The following is a 16243-nucleotide window of genomic DNA, read 5'->3' as shown; positions in this document are numbered from 1 at the left end:
TACATTTGCATGACTTAAATAAATAGCTAAAAAAATGAGAAAGAATCATCAATTTGATCATCATCAAAATTATCCCAATATTCTTTGAAACCTTCAATAGAAATAGGGTCTACCACATACCCTGTCATCTTGTTTGGCAAGAAACCAGGTCAACAGTTTAAGCTCTCAATGCTTCAGATTGTGGATTGAGCATGAATGTTTTGCTACCTAGATTCTCTGTCAATGGAATTTCTTGTTAAGAAAAAATATATATCCTTTTGATGTCCAAGTATTGTTCACCACTAGTAATCAGATCTAGGTCGTTGTTATTCTTTCTCGGGGAATATAGAACCTTTCATTCCCTAGCAACGCTGCCACTATGTTAGCACTCCGTAAATTTCACAAGGATGAGGAGAGAAATCCCAGAGGTAACCACAAACCTCTTTGGGTTAGAAAATGTTCCTCTCTAACTAGATGGGCCCCCCTTACTAGAAAAGGTTTGAAGGTAAATAACATTTAAGTTCAAGGAATGGAGGGACTTGGTCTATAGAGGGAACTTGGTTGAAAATGGTGGTTGGAAAACTTGAGAGGGAGGACCATTTTATGGGGAAATATTTTAGATCCTAACACAAAGTATCAATGCATACATGAAAACCCATTGTAATAGAGGCAAGGTAGATAAGATTCCAAGCTATAACATCTGAAGTAGTATAGTGAGCTAAATTGAAGTAATAAAGGATACACAGTGATATTTAATCACATGCGCATAGAATTAAACAAGTTTTTAATTCTTCAACATAAATCACGATCAAATATCGAAAAGGAGGTGGGAATGAAGCACTTAACTCAAACTGTATTCCATTATAATTTTGAAATATAAACAATCGTTTAGGACATCAAATAAGATGTATTCTAAAAAAATGTTTCAGCAGCATCATAAGAATGAAAAATAAATAGATATATGAATACCATAACACATGAGAAAATAAAACATAACTCAAAATGCATACCACATGAATCTCTAGCTAATATGGAAAACACAAGACTCATAACATTAACCAACAAAATGAACACACATCCACTAGTATTCTCTCAAATACGAGACGTTTCTCGTATTTTGATAAATTTAAATACATTAGGAGTATTGAACAATAAAAATAAGATACAATGTGTCTTTCATGTATAGATATCCTTCACGCTTTTGGTGAACCATTGATGACAAAAACATGAAAATGAAGGACAATGACCATTGAGACTATGATAGCAGCAGTCATAGGCTCAACTTGTTCAAAAACCAAAAATGAATGAATAGGGCAAATACATTTGTCATTAAAAATCATGATACCCTAACATTGGCTCCAATGGGGATGACAACCTCCCAGAGAGGTGCCAAGAACAAAATATGCAGACTAGTGGCCTAAAGCATTGGCCGATGGACTCAAACATTCAAAACTAAATTTAACTAACATACTACATATTTTGAGTACTGAATGACTATACTTATGGGATCTTAGGGCATTCACCTTAGCCTTCAAATCCTAATGACGACTCCTCGCCTGATGAAGATATATATACAATCATGTGAAGTGATCCCTCCTATGTAGCCAATCAAGCAAATTACTGTCTGACTTATTCTTGTATTCCGCTACACCAGACATAAAGGAAAATTCTAAAAATGGAAACTCAAACTGTCCATTGCACATTTGCTCATGATCCATAAATACAATAAAACTCATCTCCCTTGATGGCTGCAACAAATTAGCAAAAGGATATTAAGTATTCGGGAACAGTACCATGTCTTGAATGTCAGCAAAAATACAAGCACTACCTCCATTTTCCAATGCAAAATCTTTGTCAGAATGAAAGAAGACAATATGTTCATCAATTTTTTCACTTGCATCAAGAAAAAGAAAAGTGTGTTATTGAAAATATACATGTGAGGCAACCACCTTATCAACAACAAGAATATCCATATCCATGGGATCCAAAAGAAACTGCTCTTCTTCATAATTTTTACCGTGAATGATTTCACTGCCTAAAGTTTTTTTGCATGCAGTTTCATAAATTTGTTCTTCATGATTTTCTTCATGGGATGAAAATTGAGATAAGGAATGACACAAAGGAGAATTGTAAACATTGTCTTCATCTTTGTTTTGGTTACATGGAAATTGACAATCTTTCTCTACTAGTTCTCCCTCTTGATCACAAGACAACTGCAAATTACAGTCACCTGCAAAAGATGGAACATGCCTTTCATCATTGAGATCCTACTCGATTTCACTTTCATCCAAGGGAGAAGACACCTATTCTTCTTAGTGATGGAAAGGGTTCTCATACAAATCCTCCACGATCTCTTCATCACCATAAGAATTCTCTAGATTTTGAATGAAAGCCTCAAAATTTTCGCAATAATCCTCAACCAAAGAAAAAGAAGGATGAGATTGTCTATATTTTTCAAAAAAATGTTGAATGAAAATCTTTAAGAGAATAAATACTAGCAGATAGCAAACCTTCATACCAAGATGTGCTTCCCCTTTTAAGGTTGCCATGAACATCTTCATTAAAGAGTCGTCATGAAATTGAACGTTCAACTTGTGTGCATGCATGTGAAATTTAACGAGATGTGGAGCAACATCCTCTCCATCCTCATCTTTGAATATTGGGAGATAAGTTGACCAATTAACACAAGGCATCAGATTTGGAAAGTCAGGAATATGAGATCTATCCATAGGAGCATACTTGAAATTTGTTCTTGCAATTGAACCCATCTTGATTCTTGGATCCTACTGCTAGTGGAGTCTTCGAATGATGTTGAAACTTGATTTGGAGTTGCCAGGTGAATGGTTCAACCTTTTTTACGTGTCTGAATGATGTTCACCATCAACAATGAGATCTAAACTATTATTATCTTTCACAAGAAATATGAAACCATTCGCTCCCCAACAACGGCTTATTTTCGTTGAAGAAAACCCATAAGTAACAAAAACCACTTAGGGTATTGGAAACTAGCCCTTCCAACCCTAGAGAGGGATCTCTCTTTCAACTCAGTCACTAAAGACTCATTTCAATGAGGAACAATGACTAGATTTTTGGCAAATAGCAAAGTTTATAAGTGTGGTGGCACAAAAAAACCAATTGGGCAGGTAGTTAGTAAAAATTGAGATCAATGACATGGTGGGTGCTGGGTGAATTGGGTAAATATGTTCAAAAGCAAGATAGCAACACTTATGCCAATTAATAGTGCCTTATGTGAGAAGAATAAATAAATTAGATAACCATCTCGAGGCATCAAACAATGAGAATATCAAAATGATTAGGGCAGAAAAAAACATATGGAATGTATAAATAACTGCAACAAAGGACCATTAAATAGATGAATTCTGAAACAAGTTTTTCATTTAATAATGTTCATACTATATAATAATATTCCTGTATTTCAAAAATATATATAATTAAGATCTTTTAAAAAAATCCAATATTTTATTTATATGTAATTCAAATGAGAAAAATATTCAATTCTTTCGCATACATATATATATTAAAACACTGTCTAACTTATAATCAAATATCTTATCTGTAAAATAAAAAGGTTTGTCCTTTTAATATTTAATCCCTCTCCTTGCTTGCATGATAAACCATGATCAAAATAGATATCAACCATTAGAATTGAAAACAACAAAAAAAAAAAATATCTATTTGATTTTTCCAAAAATACTTTAAAGGTTGGAAAGGGATTTTAATTAACAATTATGGAGCATGTTACAGATAAAAGCGAGCAAGTCATGGCCAATATCGTTGCATAAAAAGAAGTAAACCAGACTTAAACTATATAATTATAGTATTCAAACTGGTCACATAGTTGAGAAACAAGCAATTATGGCGGACTCTTGTAGCGGATGACTAACGGACATAGGAAACATTCTCACCATATAACTTTCGATAGCTTTACTTGTGCTGTGATTCAGAGAAGTATATATCAATTTATTTATTTTTTTTGTAGGGAACGCACTTTATATTACAGTGAATGTTTATGGTGATTTATTACAAAAAAAAAAAAAAACATAAATGTACGGTTGCTGCATTGAATTGTGTTTGCTATGATGGGTGACTGAGTTTGATGGTGTAATATATATTTTTCAAGTTTATACATTGGAAAGAATCTGACTTTGCAGTCACACTGGACAGTCTAAAAACCGCGAGGAGCATCGACTCGCACATGGGCTCCCCACTGCAATCCTGATATCTAGAGCCTGGATAGTTGGTTACTCAACAATTTGTGATTAAAATTTTCATTGTGAAGATGGGCTTTTCCTGGACTATTTAGTGTCTAGATCACCAATACCCCTGCTTAGAATCCGTCGCAAAGGATTTGTTCGGCAAGTTCATATCTTAGATTGTTTACAGGAAAATTCTATTCAGGAAAAGTTTCCACTTTTCAATTTATTTTTTTAATGCTACTTATGTGTTAACCTTGTTTTGCAAGCTCACTCTTCTCTATGTAATAAGAACTAAGGCCAGATGAAATTGCACTTTCGCAATGCATCTTGAAAAACAGAAGTAATTATGTACGTATTGTAATTAGTGGAGGAATTTCAAATCTGGAGCACCGTTTCTGCGATTTTAATACTAGTTTCCCACGATCATTTTAACCAAAAAAAAAATTGTTAAGCTAGAAACAAATTGGCAGTATTTGACTAGCAAATCACTCTCTGATAGGTAATTTTCTTGTAAAATTTCATCCCCAGTTGTAATTCAAATTAATAAATATGATACTTAATAATTCTATACTTAGAATATGCACTTTAATGGAATCTATAATTACCAACAATGGATTATGAGATCATTTGAATACATTTCGCAACAGTTGGTTTCATCCATGATAAATACAATTTTAAACTCATGCGGGGAAACACAGATATCAAGGTGTCGGTATAGAGCTAAAACTTTAAAGGTAGGTATAATTCCAATCAATTTATAAGATTTATGTTTCACACCACATGATCTATTATGATATAAATAGGTATAGAGATAAAACACATGATCTATTATGATATAAGTAGGTCTAGAGCTAAAACTTTAAAGAAAAGTATAATTACTATCAATTTATAAGATTTCTGTTTCACACCTCATGATCTATTATGATATAAATGGAAAAACGTTTAACAACAAGGGGTTAGGTCAGCCATAGACTATACACATACAACCCTAAACTCATCTTTGAGAAATAACTAAGATAAAACCTTAAGCTCATTTGTCAGAAATAACTGAGATAGTACATGTAAAATAAAACATTCTAGCAAAATATAATTTATAAACACTGGATATTATTAGATTAATGATTACATCTACCAACATTAGGTTAGGTTTGCCAACATTAGGTTAGGTCGGCCTGAACACATAATTTTAAGATAATTCAGGGAAATAACAGATATTTAGGCCTCTTTGTAGAATTAAAATTTAGGAAATAATATATTTACCAAAAAATTATGAAAGCACATGCAATATATATATTATAAGGTAAATGACCAAACATTTTGAAACATGAGATAAATAGTAATACAGTTACTAACATAGGGTTAGGTCAGCCATCCCAGCGTACACATAATCCAAACCCCATTTCTTAGAAATAAAATATATCGAAGCTGTTAATTAAAAAAACATCACGATTTGGGTCTCAGAACCTGTTGCAAATTATACGACGTTTATCTTTTAATCTCTTACGCCTGGGCGATCTATGGTGAATCGCCCATGGCAGCGTAAAACATCAGGTTCTTTGTGGCCATGTCTGCGCAGGGTTGAATATGACACTGGTCGTCCGGCCTCGAAGCATTCGTGTACAGTCGGACTTGGCTGCCCATCGCCATTCAGTCGGACTTGGCGCGAAACTTGCATCTTGGTCAAATAAATTATTTTTTGTGGGTTCGGCGAGTGAGTAAATAAGTGCATATCTAAAGCTAAGTCCATCAATTTTGTGAAGGTGCGGTTTAGTAACCCTAGTTATTTGAGCTGTGTTAAAAAGTGTGGAAGCTGTATGGTAGGGGTTCATTCACTTTTTTATTATAATTGACATTATTTTTCTATTTAGAACATAATTTTTATTTTGATTTTAAAGGGAACAGATGGATGAACAAACTTACACATCTCTCATACTAAGATGTAGAATGAGGCCTCTCAGCTCAACAATGGAATATAAGAGGATTTTAAGCAGTCAATAATAATTTGTCATAGGGACAATGACAATTTATGGAACAGAGTCCTATATAGGTTTTGTTATAGGGATGTAGGTGACATAATCAAATACACCCATAGATCTCCTACAGGTGAATTGCATGGTATTTGACAGGATTGTCATAGGCATGTGACAAGCATAATACACTCATAACAAGATGTGATAGAAGGCACCACCCAGATGTCACAGGGATGTAACCAGGAATAATGGGATATTAATGATAAATTAGTCACAGGTGGGTGGTAAGATTCTAAACAAGGTTACATGTCATTTGAATGCAAGCGAGTAACAGGTTTTTCTAGGTGTTCATATGTAGGTGACAGAGTCATAATAGGTATATAGGTTACAAAAGGAGAACCATTCACAGATAAGTGATGCATGTATTGCAGGATATATCGATAGTAGTAGGTCTATGACAAATTTCTTGACATGCCTTGCATAAACATTGTAGTATATCTACAATAGGTTTTGTAATAGGTATTAGAACAGGTTGTACAAGGATACGAAAGGTTTTATCACAAGATGGTAACAAGTATGTCATAGGTGATGACAGGAGTCTTTACGTGTCCATTGTAGGTTTCCAGCAAGAGGATCAATATTTTCGACAAATTTTGTGTACAAGTTGTGATATACCTTTTAATTAGTTTCTATGTATAGGATGCGAGAGGTTTTCTAACAGGTCTTGACAAGTCACAAGGAAATACTAGGTGTATTACATGTGTGTGATGAATGTTTCCTGCATATGTTTGATGTTGTTCTTTTAAAATTAAGAACATTTTCATATGAATCAAGGATACTTGTTGTCGATATTAATGTTATTTGATTTATACCCTCTAGCTATAATGTTGGTGGAGCTATAAGTGCACAGTGATTGCCATGGAGAAAGAGCCTCTCAATCTAGTTGTTAGGAAGAGGGAACATGGATGAAGCCAAGAAAGAGGACATGGATTACAAGATTTTGTGGTGGCATGTTCAGATTATGGATATATCATGTATTGACAACATTACATAAAATAAAGGGCGGGGGAAAGTATATCCCCACCATTAATCTTGTAATAAATTTTACATTGATATTTAAGCTGGTGAGTTGAATGCATTTGACTAATTAGATGGTCAGCAAAAATGAAATTATGTGCCATGTGTGCCCATGTAAAATGTAAAATGCACTTAGGGAAAGTATGCTTAGATTTGCAAGCCTTTTTTTAGCACTCCATAATTTCCTTTGCCTTAAGGAAACCTAGAGGTAACCACAAACAACTTGTTGAATTGGAAACTAGCCCTTCCAACCCCAGAGAGTGCTCTCTCTTTCAACTCAATAACTAAAGATTGATTTAAATGAAGAACAATGGCTAGATTTTTGGAAAATAACAGAGTTTATAGGTGTGGTGGTAGGGCAGATAAAATCCAATTGGGCTTGGAGTTACTAAAAATTGAGATCAATGACATGGTGGGTGCTTGATGAATTGGGAAAAGATGTTCAAAGGCAAGATATAAACACTTCCTTATGCCAATTAATAGTTTCATATGTGATAATAATAAATAAATCAGATAACCATATCAAGGCATCAAACAATGGATGAATCTCAAAACGATTATGGCAGAAAACACATATGGAATATCTAAATGACTATAACAGAGGACCATTAAATAGATGAATTTTGAAACAAGTTTTTTGTTTAAACAACATGGTAAGAAATATAACACACACAAAATAGGAAAAAATCACATAAGAGAGCTGAATCACATGAATCTCTGAAGATATTTAACTAGGTACTTCTCATCCACCAATTTCATTAAAACTCAGAAAAACATTACAACATGCACAATGTTCTTTCCTCTCCACTCTGACCAACTAGCCCTATTTTCCATGTCTTTACATCATTAAATACAACAAGGAATTCTAAATTACCACTTTAGGTGGTCGAATTCATTGCATAGAAGTTGAATGGTCCAGATGCAATTCATCTTCACTTGTTATGTATGAAAAAAAAGGAACTACTATATCATGACTAATGCAATTTAGTAACATCAACTCAAACAATGCATCTTTTTTTAACAACTTAAATTACATGATTTTAAATTATCAACACTTATCCAACAACTAAAATGACTTCTATAAGCTCCAAATTTCGAAATTTTCCAAAACAGAGTTGACTGGTATGTTTGCGCATCAAAGGGCACTGAATTTCTTGAAAAACAGGTTAAAAGAAGAGCTCATATATCTTAAATCTGGAAAGATGTTGCAAACATGAGAGAGGTTTTTGTATATGAGAGAGTCCTTGAGAGAAACCCTTCTCAGTTTCCAAAAATTCTTCTCCAATTACTCAAAATATGCATCTAAACATCATAACTAAAATGGAAAATGCCAAAACCTAGACAATACGTTGTAAAGATGCATTCAAATCTTCCAATATATAACAATTGTGTAGAAACAAAATTAATTTTGTGTTATTTGGCTGGTTATTATAATAAACCTCTTCCCGTTTTCCAAAATTCTTCTCCATTTGGTCGAAATCAACTTTTTAAAATGATGTCAAAAAATAGTCAATTTCCTAACAAATTCATAGCAGCGTGTGGCAAACCTCCTGTATGAATAGTAAGAGTAAAAAACACTTCTATTCCTATATTATAGGATACTAAAATTGGCTCCAATGGGGATGGCATCCTCCCTGTGAGGTGCCAAGAACACTGCAGACCAGTAGCCTAGTCCATTTGGCAATGGAGTGTAACTACAATCTTCTCTAACCTGCAACCTTCTCCAACTGAAGCCAAACTATTACACTATAACCAATATATAAACTTAAAATAATATCCACATTAGAAAGACACTACTACAACTAAAAACTAAAGTGTGCTCATTCCTATGAGCTTATTTATATATGGAGGAACCTGTTCTAAGTTGGTCTCTGAAAAGATGAATTATGTGATACTAAAATGCCAATGGAACCTGTGCAATAGCTTCTTAACTGTGCTTAAGCAATGTAAGGCCAATGGAAACTGATTTTAGGCTTGATCTTCATAGTTGAAACAAGACCAGAACTATGTAGTGAACAATTCCTCCATATAGGCAGTTATGGGATCATGAAAGACATGACTTATTAGTTAGCCTTCAAATTATTATGGAAATTGATCAACATACTTGGACAATTCAAATATGCTTTTGTTTCCATCATACAGTTTTAGTTGTGAGTCAATGAACCCATTCTCAAAACATTCCTCAATCGCAATATCAAAGGAAACACTACCACTTCTCATTTCGACAGAAATTTCAGTTCAGAATGTTGATTTTGACAATGAAAGCAATGTGATTAAATTTGAACTTCTAATTCTTGAAGATCTTTCTCAATTTTTCAGCAAGATCTTCTAAAAATTTGGTCCTAGCTCAAGAGTTACATTTGCATGAATTAAACAAATAGCTAAAAAAATGAGAAAGCATCATCAATTTGATCATCATCAAAATTATCACATTATTCTTTGAAACCTTCAATAGAAATAGGGTCTACCACATACCCTGTCATCTTGTTTGACAAGAAACCAGATCAACAATTTAAGCTTTGAATGCTTCAGACTATGGATTGACCATGAGTGTTTTGCAACCTGGATTCTCTGACAATGGAATTTCTTGTTAAAAAAATATATAGCCTTTTGATGTCCATGTATTGTTCACCAGGTCCAGTAATCAGATCTAGGCTACTGTCATTCTTTCCTGGGGAATATAGAACCTTTCATTCCCTAGCAACTCCACCACTATGTTAGCACTACGTAAATTTCACCAGGATGAGGAAAAAAGTCCCAGAGGTAACTACAAACCTCTTTGGGTTAGAAACTGGTCCTTTCTAACTAGAGGGGGCCCCATTACTAGAAAAAGTTTGAAGGTAAATAACATTTAAGCTCAAGGACTAGAGAGACCAAGTCTGTAAAGGTAACTTGGTTGAAAATGGTGGTTGGAAAACTTGAGAGGGAGGGCCATTGTATAGATCCTAACAAAAAGTATCAATGCATACATGAAAATTATAACAGAGGCAAGGTAGGTAAGATTCCAAACTATAACATCTTAAGTAGTATAGTGAGAAAATTTGAAGAAATAAAAGATACACAATGATATTTAATCACATGCACAAAGCATTAAACAAGTTTTGAATTCTTCAACATAAATCTCAATCAAATATTGGAAAGAAGGTGGGAATGGAGCACTTAACTCAGATTGTATTCCATTATAATTTTGAAATATAAACAATCCATTAGGACATCAAATAAGATGAATTCTAAAAAAATGTTTCAGCAGCATCATAAGAATGAAGAATAAATAGATATATGAATACCATAACACATGAGAAAATAACACAGAACTTGAAATGCATAGCACATGAATCTCTAGCTAATATGGAAAACACAACACTCATGACTTAAACCAACAAAATGAACACACATACACTAGTATTCTCTCAAGTACAAACCTTTTCTCATATTTTCTTCAATTTAAATACATTAGGAATATTGAACAATAAAAATAAGATACAATGTGTCTTTCATGTATAGATATCCTTCATGCTTTTGGTGAACCCTTGATGACAAAAACGTGAAAATGAAGGACAATGACCATTTAGACTATGATAGCAGCAGTCATAGGCTCAACTTATTCAAAAACCAAAAATGAATAAGGCAAATAAATTTTTCGTTAAAAATCATGATACCCTAACATTGGCTCCAATGGGGATGACAGCCTCCCAGAAAGATGCCAAGAACAAAATTGCAGATTGGTGGCCTAAACCATTGGCTTATTTTGATTGTCTGACTTATTCTTGTATTTAGTTGCACCAGACATAAAGGAAAATTTTGAAAATGGAAACTCAAACTATCCACTGCACATCTACTCATGATCCATAAATACAATAAAACTCATCTCCCTTGATGGCTGCAACAAGTTAGCAAAAGGTTATTAAGTAATCAGGAACATTACCATGTCTTAAATGTCAGCAAAAATACAAGCACTCCCTCAATATGTTCATCAATTTTTTCACTTGCATAGGGAAGAAGAAAAATGTGTTATTGAAAATATACATTTGAGGGAGCCACGTTATCAAAAACAAGAGTATCCATATCCATGGGATCCAAAACAAACTTCTCTTCTTCATAATTTTCCTGCAATCCTAGATACCTATCACCATGAATGCTTTCACTACCTAAAGTTGTTGTGCATGCAATTTCATAAATTTTTTCTTCATAATTTTCTTCATGGGATGAAAATTGAGACAAGGAATGACATGAAGGAGAATTGTAAACATTATCTTCATCTCTGTTTTGGTTATATCGAAATTGACAATCTTTCTCTACTAGTTCTCCCTCTTGATCACAAGACAACTCCAAATTACAATCACCTATAAAAGATGGAACATGACTGTCATCATTGAGATCCTACTCGATTTCACTTTCATCTAAGGGAGAAGACACCTATTCTTTTTAGTGATGGAAAGGGTTCTCATACAAATCCTCTAGGATCTCTTCATCCATGAACACTTCATCACCATAAGAGTTCTCTAGATTTTGAATGAAAACCTCAAAATGTTCACAATAATCCTCAACCAATGACCTAGAAGGATGAGATTGTCTATATTTTTCAAAAAATGTTGAATGAGAATCTTTAAGAGAATAAATACTAACAGATAGTAAATCTTCATACCAAGACCGAGCTTTCCCTTCTAAGGTTTCCATGAACATCTTCATTAAAGAGTCGTCATGAAATTGAACGTTCAACTTGTGTGCATGCATGTGAAATTTAACGAGATGTAAAGCAACATCCTCTCCATCCTCATCTTTGAATATTGGGAGATAAGTTGACCAATTGACACAAGGCATCAAATTTGGAAATTTAGGAATATGAGATCTATCCACAGGAGCATACACGAAATTTGTTCTTGCAATTGAATTGATCTTGATTCTTGGATCCTACTGCTAGTGGAGCTACCAAATCATGTTGAAATTTGATTTGGAGTCGCCACGTGAATGGTTCAACATTTTTTATGTTTTTAAATGATGTTTACCATCAACAATTAGATCTAAACTATGATGATCTTTCACAGGTAATATGAAACCATTCGCTCCTTAACAATGGCACCACTATGTTAACACTCTATAATTTCCTTTGGCTGAAGGAAACTCAAAGGTAACCAAAAACTACTTGGGGCATTGGAAACTAGCCCTTCCAACACTAGAGAGGGATCTCTCTTTCAACTCAGTCACTAAAGACTGATTTCAATGAAGAACAATGACTAGATTTTTGGAAAATAGCAAAGTCTATAAGTGTGGTGGCAGAGAAAAACCAATTGGGCACATAATTAGTAAAAATTGAGATCAATGACATGGTGGGTGCTGGGTGAATTGGGAAAATATATTCAGAAGCAATATAGAAACACTTCCTTATGCCAATTAATAGTTCAACGCATCAAACAATGACTGAATCTGAAAATGATTATGGCAGAAAAAACCTATAGAATGTGTAAATGACTCCAATAGAAAACAATTAAATAGATAAATTCTGAATCAAATTTTTCATTTAATAGTCTTCATATTATATAATAATATTCATGCTAATTAAAGTATTTCAATTTCATATATATATATATATAAAATTAATTAATTAATTAACCTCTTAAAAAATCCAATATTTTATAAATATGTAATTCAAATGAAAGAAATATTCAATTCTTTCCTATACATATATATATATATTCCTTCTAAAACTGCGTCTGAACATATAATCAAATATCTTATCTGTAATAAGAAAGATCTGTCCATTTAAAATTTAATCCCTCTTATTGCTTACATGATAAACAGGATCAAAATAGATATCAACCATTAAAATTGAAAACGACAAAAAAAAAATATCTATTTGATTTTTCCAAAAATACTTTAAAGGTTGGAAAGGGATTTTAATTAACAATTATGGATTATGGAGCATGTTACAGATAAAAGCGAGCAAGTCATGGCCAATATCGTTGCATAAAAAGAAGTAAACCAGACTTAAACTATATAATTATAGTATTCAAACTGGTCACATAGTTGAGAAACAAGCAATTATGGCGGACTCTTGTAGCGGATGACTAGACGGACATAGGAAACATCTCACCATATAACTTCCGATAGCTTTACTTGTGCTGTGATTCAGAGAAGTATATATCAATTTATTTATTTTTTTGTAGGGAACGCACTTCATAATACAGTGTATGTTTATGGTGATTTATTCCCAAAAAAAACATAAATGTACGGTTGCTGCATTGAATTGTGTTTGCTATGATGGATGACTGAGTTTGATGGTGTAATATATTTTTCAAGTTTATATATGGGAAAGAATCTGACTATTTTGGTTTTGCAGTCACAATGGACAGTCTAAAAACCGCGAGGAGCATCGAATCGTACATGAGCTTCCCACTGCAATCCTGATATCTAGAGCCTGGAGAGTTGGCTACTCAACATTTTGTGATTAAAATTGTCATTGTGAAAATGGGCTTTTCCTGGACTATTTAGTGTCTAGGTCACCAATACCCCTGCCTAGAATCCCGCGCAAAGGATTTGTTCGGCAAGTTCAGATCTTATATTGTTTACAGGAAAATTCTATTCAGGAAAAGTTTCAGACAATTTATGATGTCCTACGAGAACAAATAGTAAATCCATATTTACTTTAACCATGTTTTTTCTAAAGTTTCGACTTTTTCAAAAAAAAAATTAATGCTATTTATGTGTGAACTTTGTTAAGCAATCTCACTCTTCTCTATGTAATAAGAGCTAAGGCCAAATGAAAGTGCACTTTCGCAATGCATCTTGAGAAACAGAAGTAATTATGTACGTATTGTAATTAGTGGAGGAATTTCAAATCTGGAGCACCGTTTCTGCGATTTTAATGCTAGCTTCCATCGATCATTTTAACCAAAAAAAAAATTGTTAAGCTAGAAACAAATGGGATTTGACTAGCAAATCACTCTCTGATAGGTAATTTGCTTGTCAAATTTCATCCCGCGTTGTAAATCAAATTAATAACTACAATACTTAGTAATTCTATACTTACAATATGCACTTTAATGGAATCTATAATTACCAACAATAAATTATGAGATCAGTTGAATACATTTCGCAACCGTGGGTTTCATCCCTGATAAATATAATCTTAAACTCACTCTGGAAAAGACAGATATCAAGGAGTCGGTATAGCGCTAAAACTTTAAAAAGGGTATAATTACAATCAATTTATATAAGATTTCTGTTTCACACCACATGATCTATTACGATATAAGTAGGTATAGAACTAAAACACATGATCTATTATGATATAAGTAGGTCTATAGCTAAAAATTTTATGTTTCACACTACATGATCTATTATGATATAAATGGAAAAACGTTTAACAACAAGGGGTTATGTCAGCCATAGACCATAAACATACGACCCTAAGCTCATCTTTGAGAAATAATTGAGATAAACCTTAACCCTAAGCTCATCTTGGAGAAATAAGTGAGATAGTACTGGTAAAGTAAAACATCTATTAAAATATAATTTATAATTTATAAATACTAGATAATATTAGGTTAGGTGGGGATGAACACATAATTTTAATAGGAGTTGTTTTTAGTGTGATTTTTTGTTGGTCTATTTTTTTTAAATCCCTCAGGAATTTATTGAAATCACAAGCTTGATGGGTAATTCTGTGCAATTGAAGTGCCCTAGGGACTTTCCAGGGTGCTATAGTCAAAAAAACTAGTTTAAATAACACAAATTAAAATTTCACCTTAATTTTTCCACCAAATTCCTTGACGGGAAAAGCCAAAAAACACACTAAAAACAACTCATTTTAAAATAATTCATGAAAATAACAGATAAGCCTCTTTGTAGAATTAAAATTTCGAAGAATAATATAATTACCAAAAAAATTATGAAACCACATGCAATATCTGTAGAGGATACATTTTGAATCATGAGATAAATAGCAATACAGTTACCAACATAGGGTTAGGTCAGCCATCGCCAGCGTACACATAATCCAAAACCCATTTCTTAGAAATAAAATATATCGAAGCTATTAATTATAAAAACATCGCGATTCGGGTGTCAGAACCTGGTGCTAATTATAGGACGATTTTCTTTTAATCTCTTACGCCTGGGCCGATCTATGGTGAATCGCCCATGGGAACGTAAAACATCAGGAGCTGAACCGCAACTCTTTGTGGCCATGTCTGCGCAGAGTTGAAGATGACACTGGTCGTCCGGCCTCGAAGCATTCGTGAACTGTCGGACTTGGCTGCCCATTGCCATTCAGTGATTAAATAGCGCGAACCATCAGTCCCAGGGCCGTCGAAATTCACAGGAAGGACGAAACTTGCATGTTGGTCAAATAAATAATTTTTTTGGGTTCCGCGAGTGAGTAAATACTAGCCTAAATTCTCAACTTATTAATTCACTTTTTTCCGAATTGATCGTTGACACAGACAAGAGAGTGGGAAAACATCAAGCCGCAGTGACTTGCGACATTCCCGATACATTGAAGTCAATTGGTGGTGCAATTTTCAACTCAAATCATTTCAAGATTGACTGTTAGACTAGACTCTGCATGATCTGGTACTAATCTTTATGAAAAAGTTGTTTGTCCGTTCGTGACTCCAGCTATGATGATGTTAATCTCTGGTTTTTGAATTGAAAGTTTAGTAGCGCAATTGCTTTTTGTTTATATTTTAAAGTAAATTTTATATTATGTTTCGTGGAAGTTTGTTAAAATTTTATGTTTCAGTTTTGTATGATTCAAATATTCTGAGAATTTTTTAAAAACCTTAAATCATTTTAAATATTTAAAATTTTGAGTTAAAGTAAATCTGACTTGTTTAATTAGGTTAGGTTATGGCATCCTGGGTGAGAATTTTAAATCTAAATCACCCAACGGTTTATGCACCTCTAATATTTGTTTATATCATTTTTTTTTTCAACTAAGGTGAGCTTTCCCAGTGTTTAGATTATTTTATCATAAAATGTTAATGGATGGAGAAATTTTTA

General features: G+C 33.3%; 1 long non-coding RNA gene across 2 annotated transcripts; it reads right to left on the bottom strand.

Annotated features, from left to right (window-relative positions):
* Positions 1 to 1136: 1136 nt before the first annotated feature.
* LOC149190553 (uncharacterized) lies at positions 1137 to 15620 on the bottom strand. Of its 2 annotated transcripts, none has more exons than XR_016256500.1 (2): positions 15315 to 15620; positions 1137 to 1727 (listed from the first exon to the last, which is right to left on the bottom strand). It is a non-coding gene; the product is annotated as an uncharacterized LOC149190553 (long non-coding RNA). The 2 variants fall into 2 exon arrangements; XR_016256501.1 differs by lacking the exon at positions 1137 to 1727 and adding an exon at positions 11022 to 11123.
* Positions 15621 to 16243: the final 623 nt, after the last annotated feature.

The sequence above is a fragment of the Pinus tabuliformis genome, chromosome 3_1 (genome assembly GCF_031772625.1).
Source record: "Pinus tabuliformis cultivar Carrire ecotype Pingquan chromosome 3_1, CPIR1, whole genome shotgun sequence".
In the NCBI taxonomy this organism is placed as follows: Eukaryota; Viridiplantae; Streptophyta; class Pinopsida; order Pinales; family Pinaceae; genus Pinus; species Pinus tabuliformis.
Note: the sequence above shows the minus strand (reverse complement) of the source record. Positions and strands in the feature narration are given on the sequence as shown.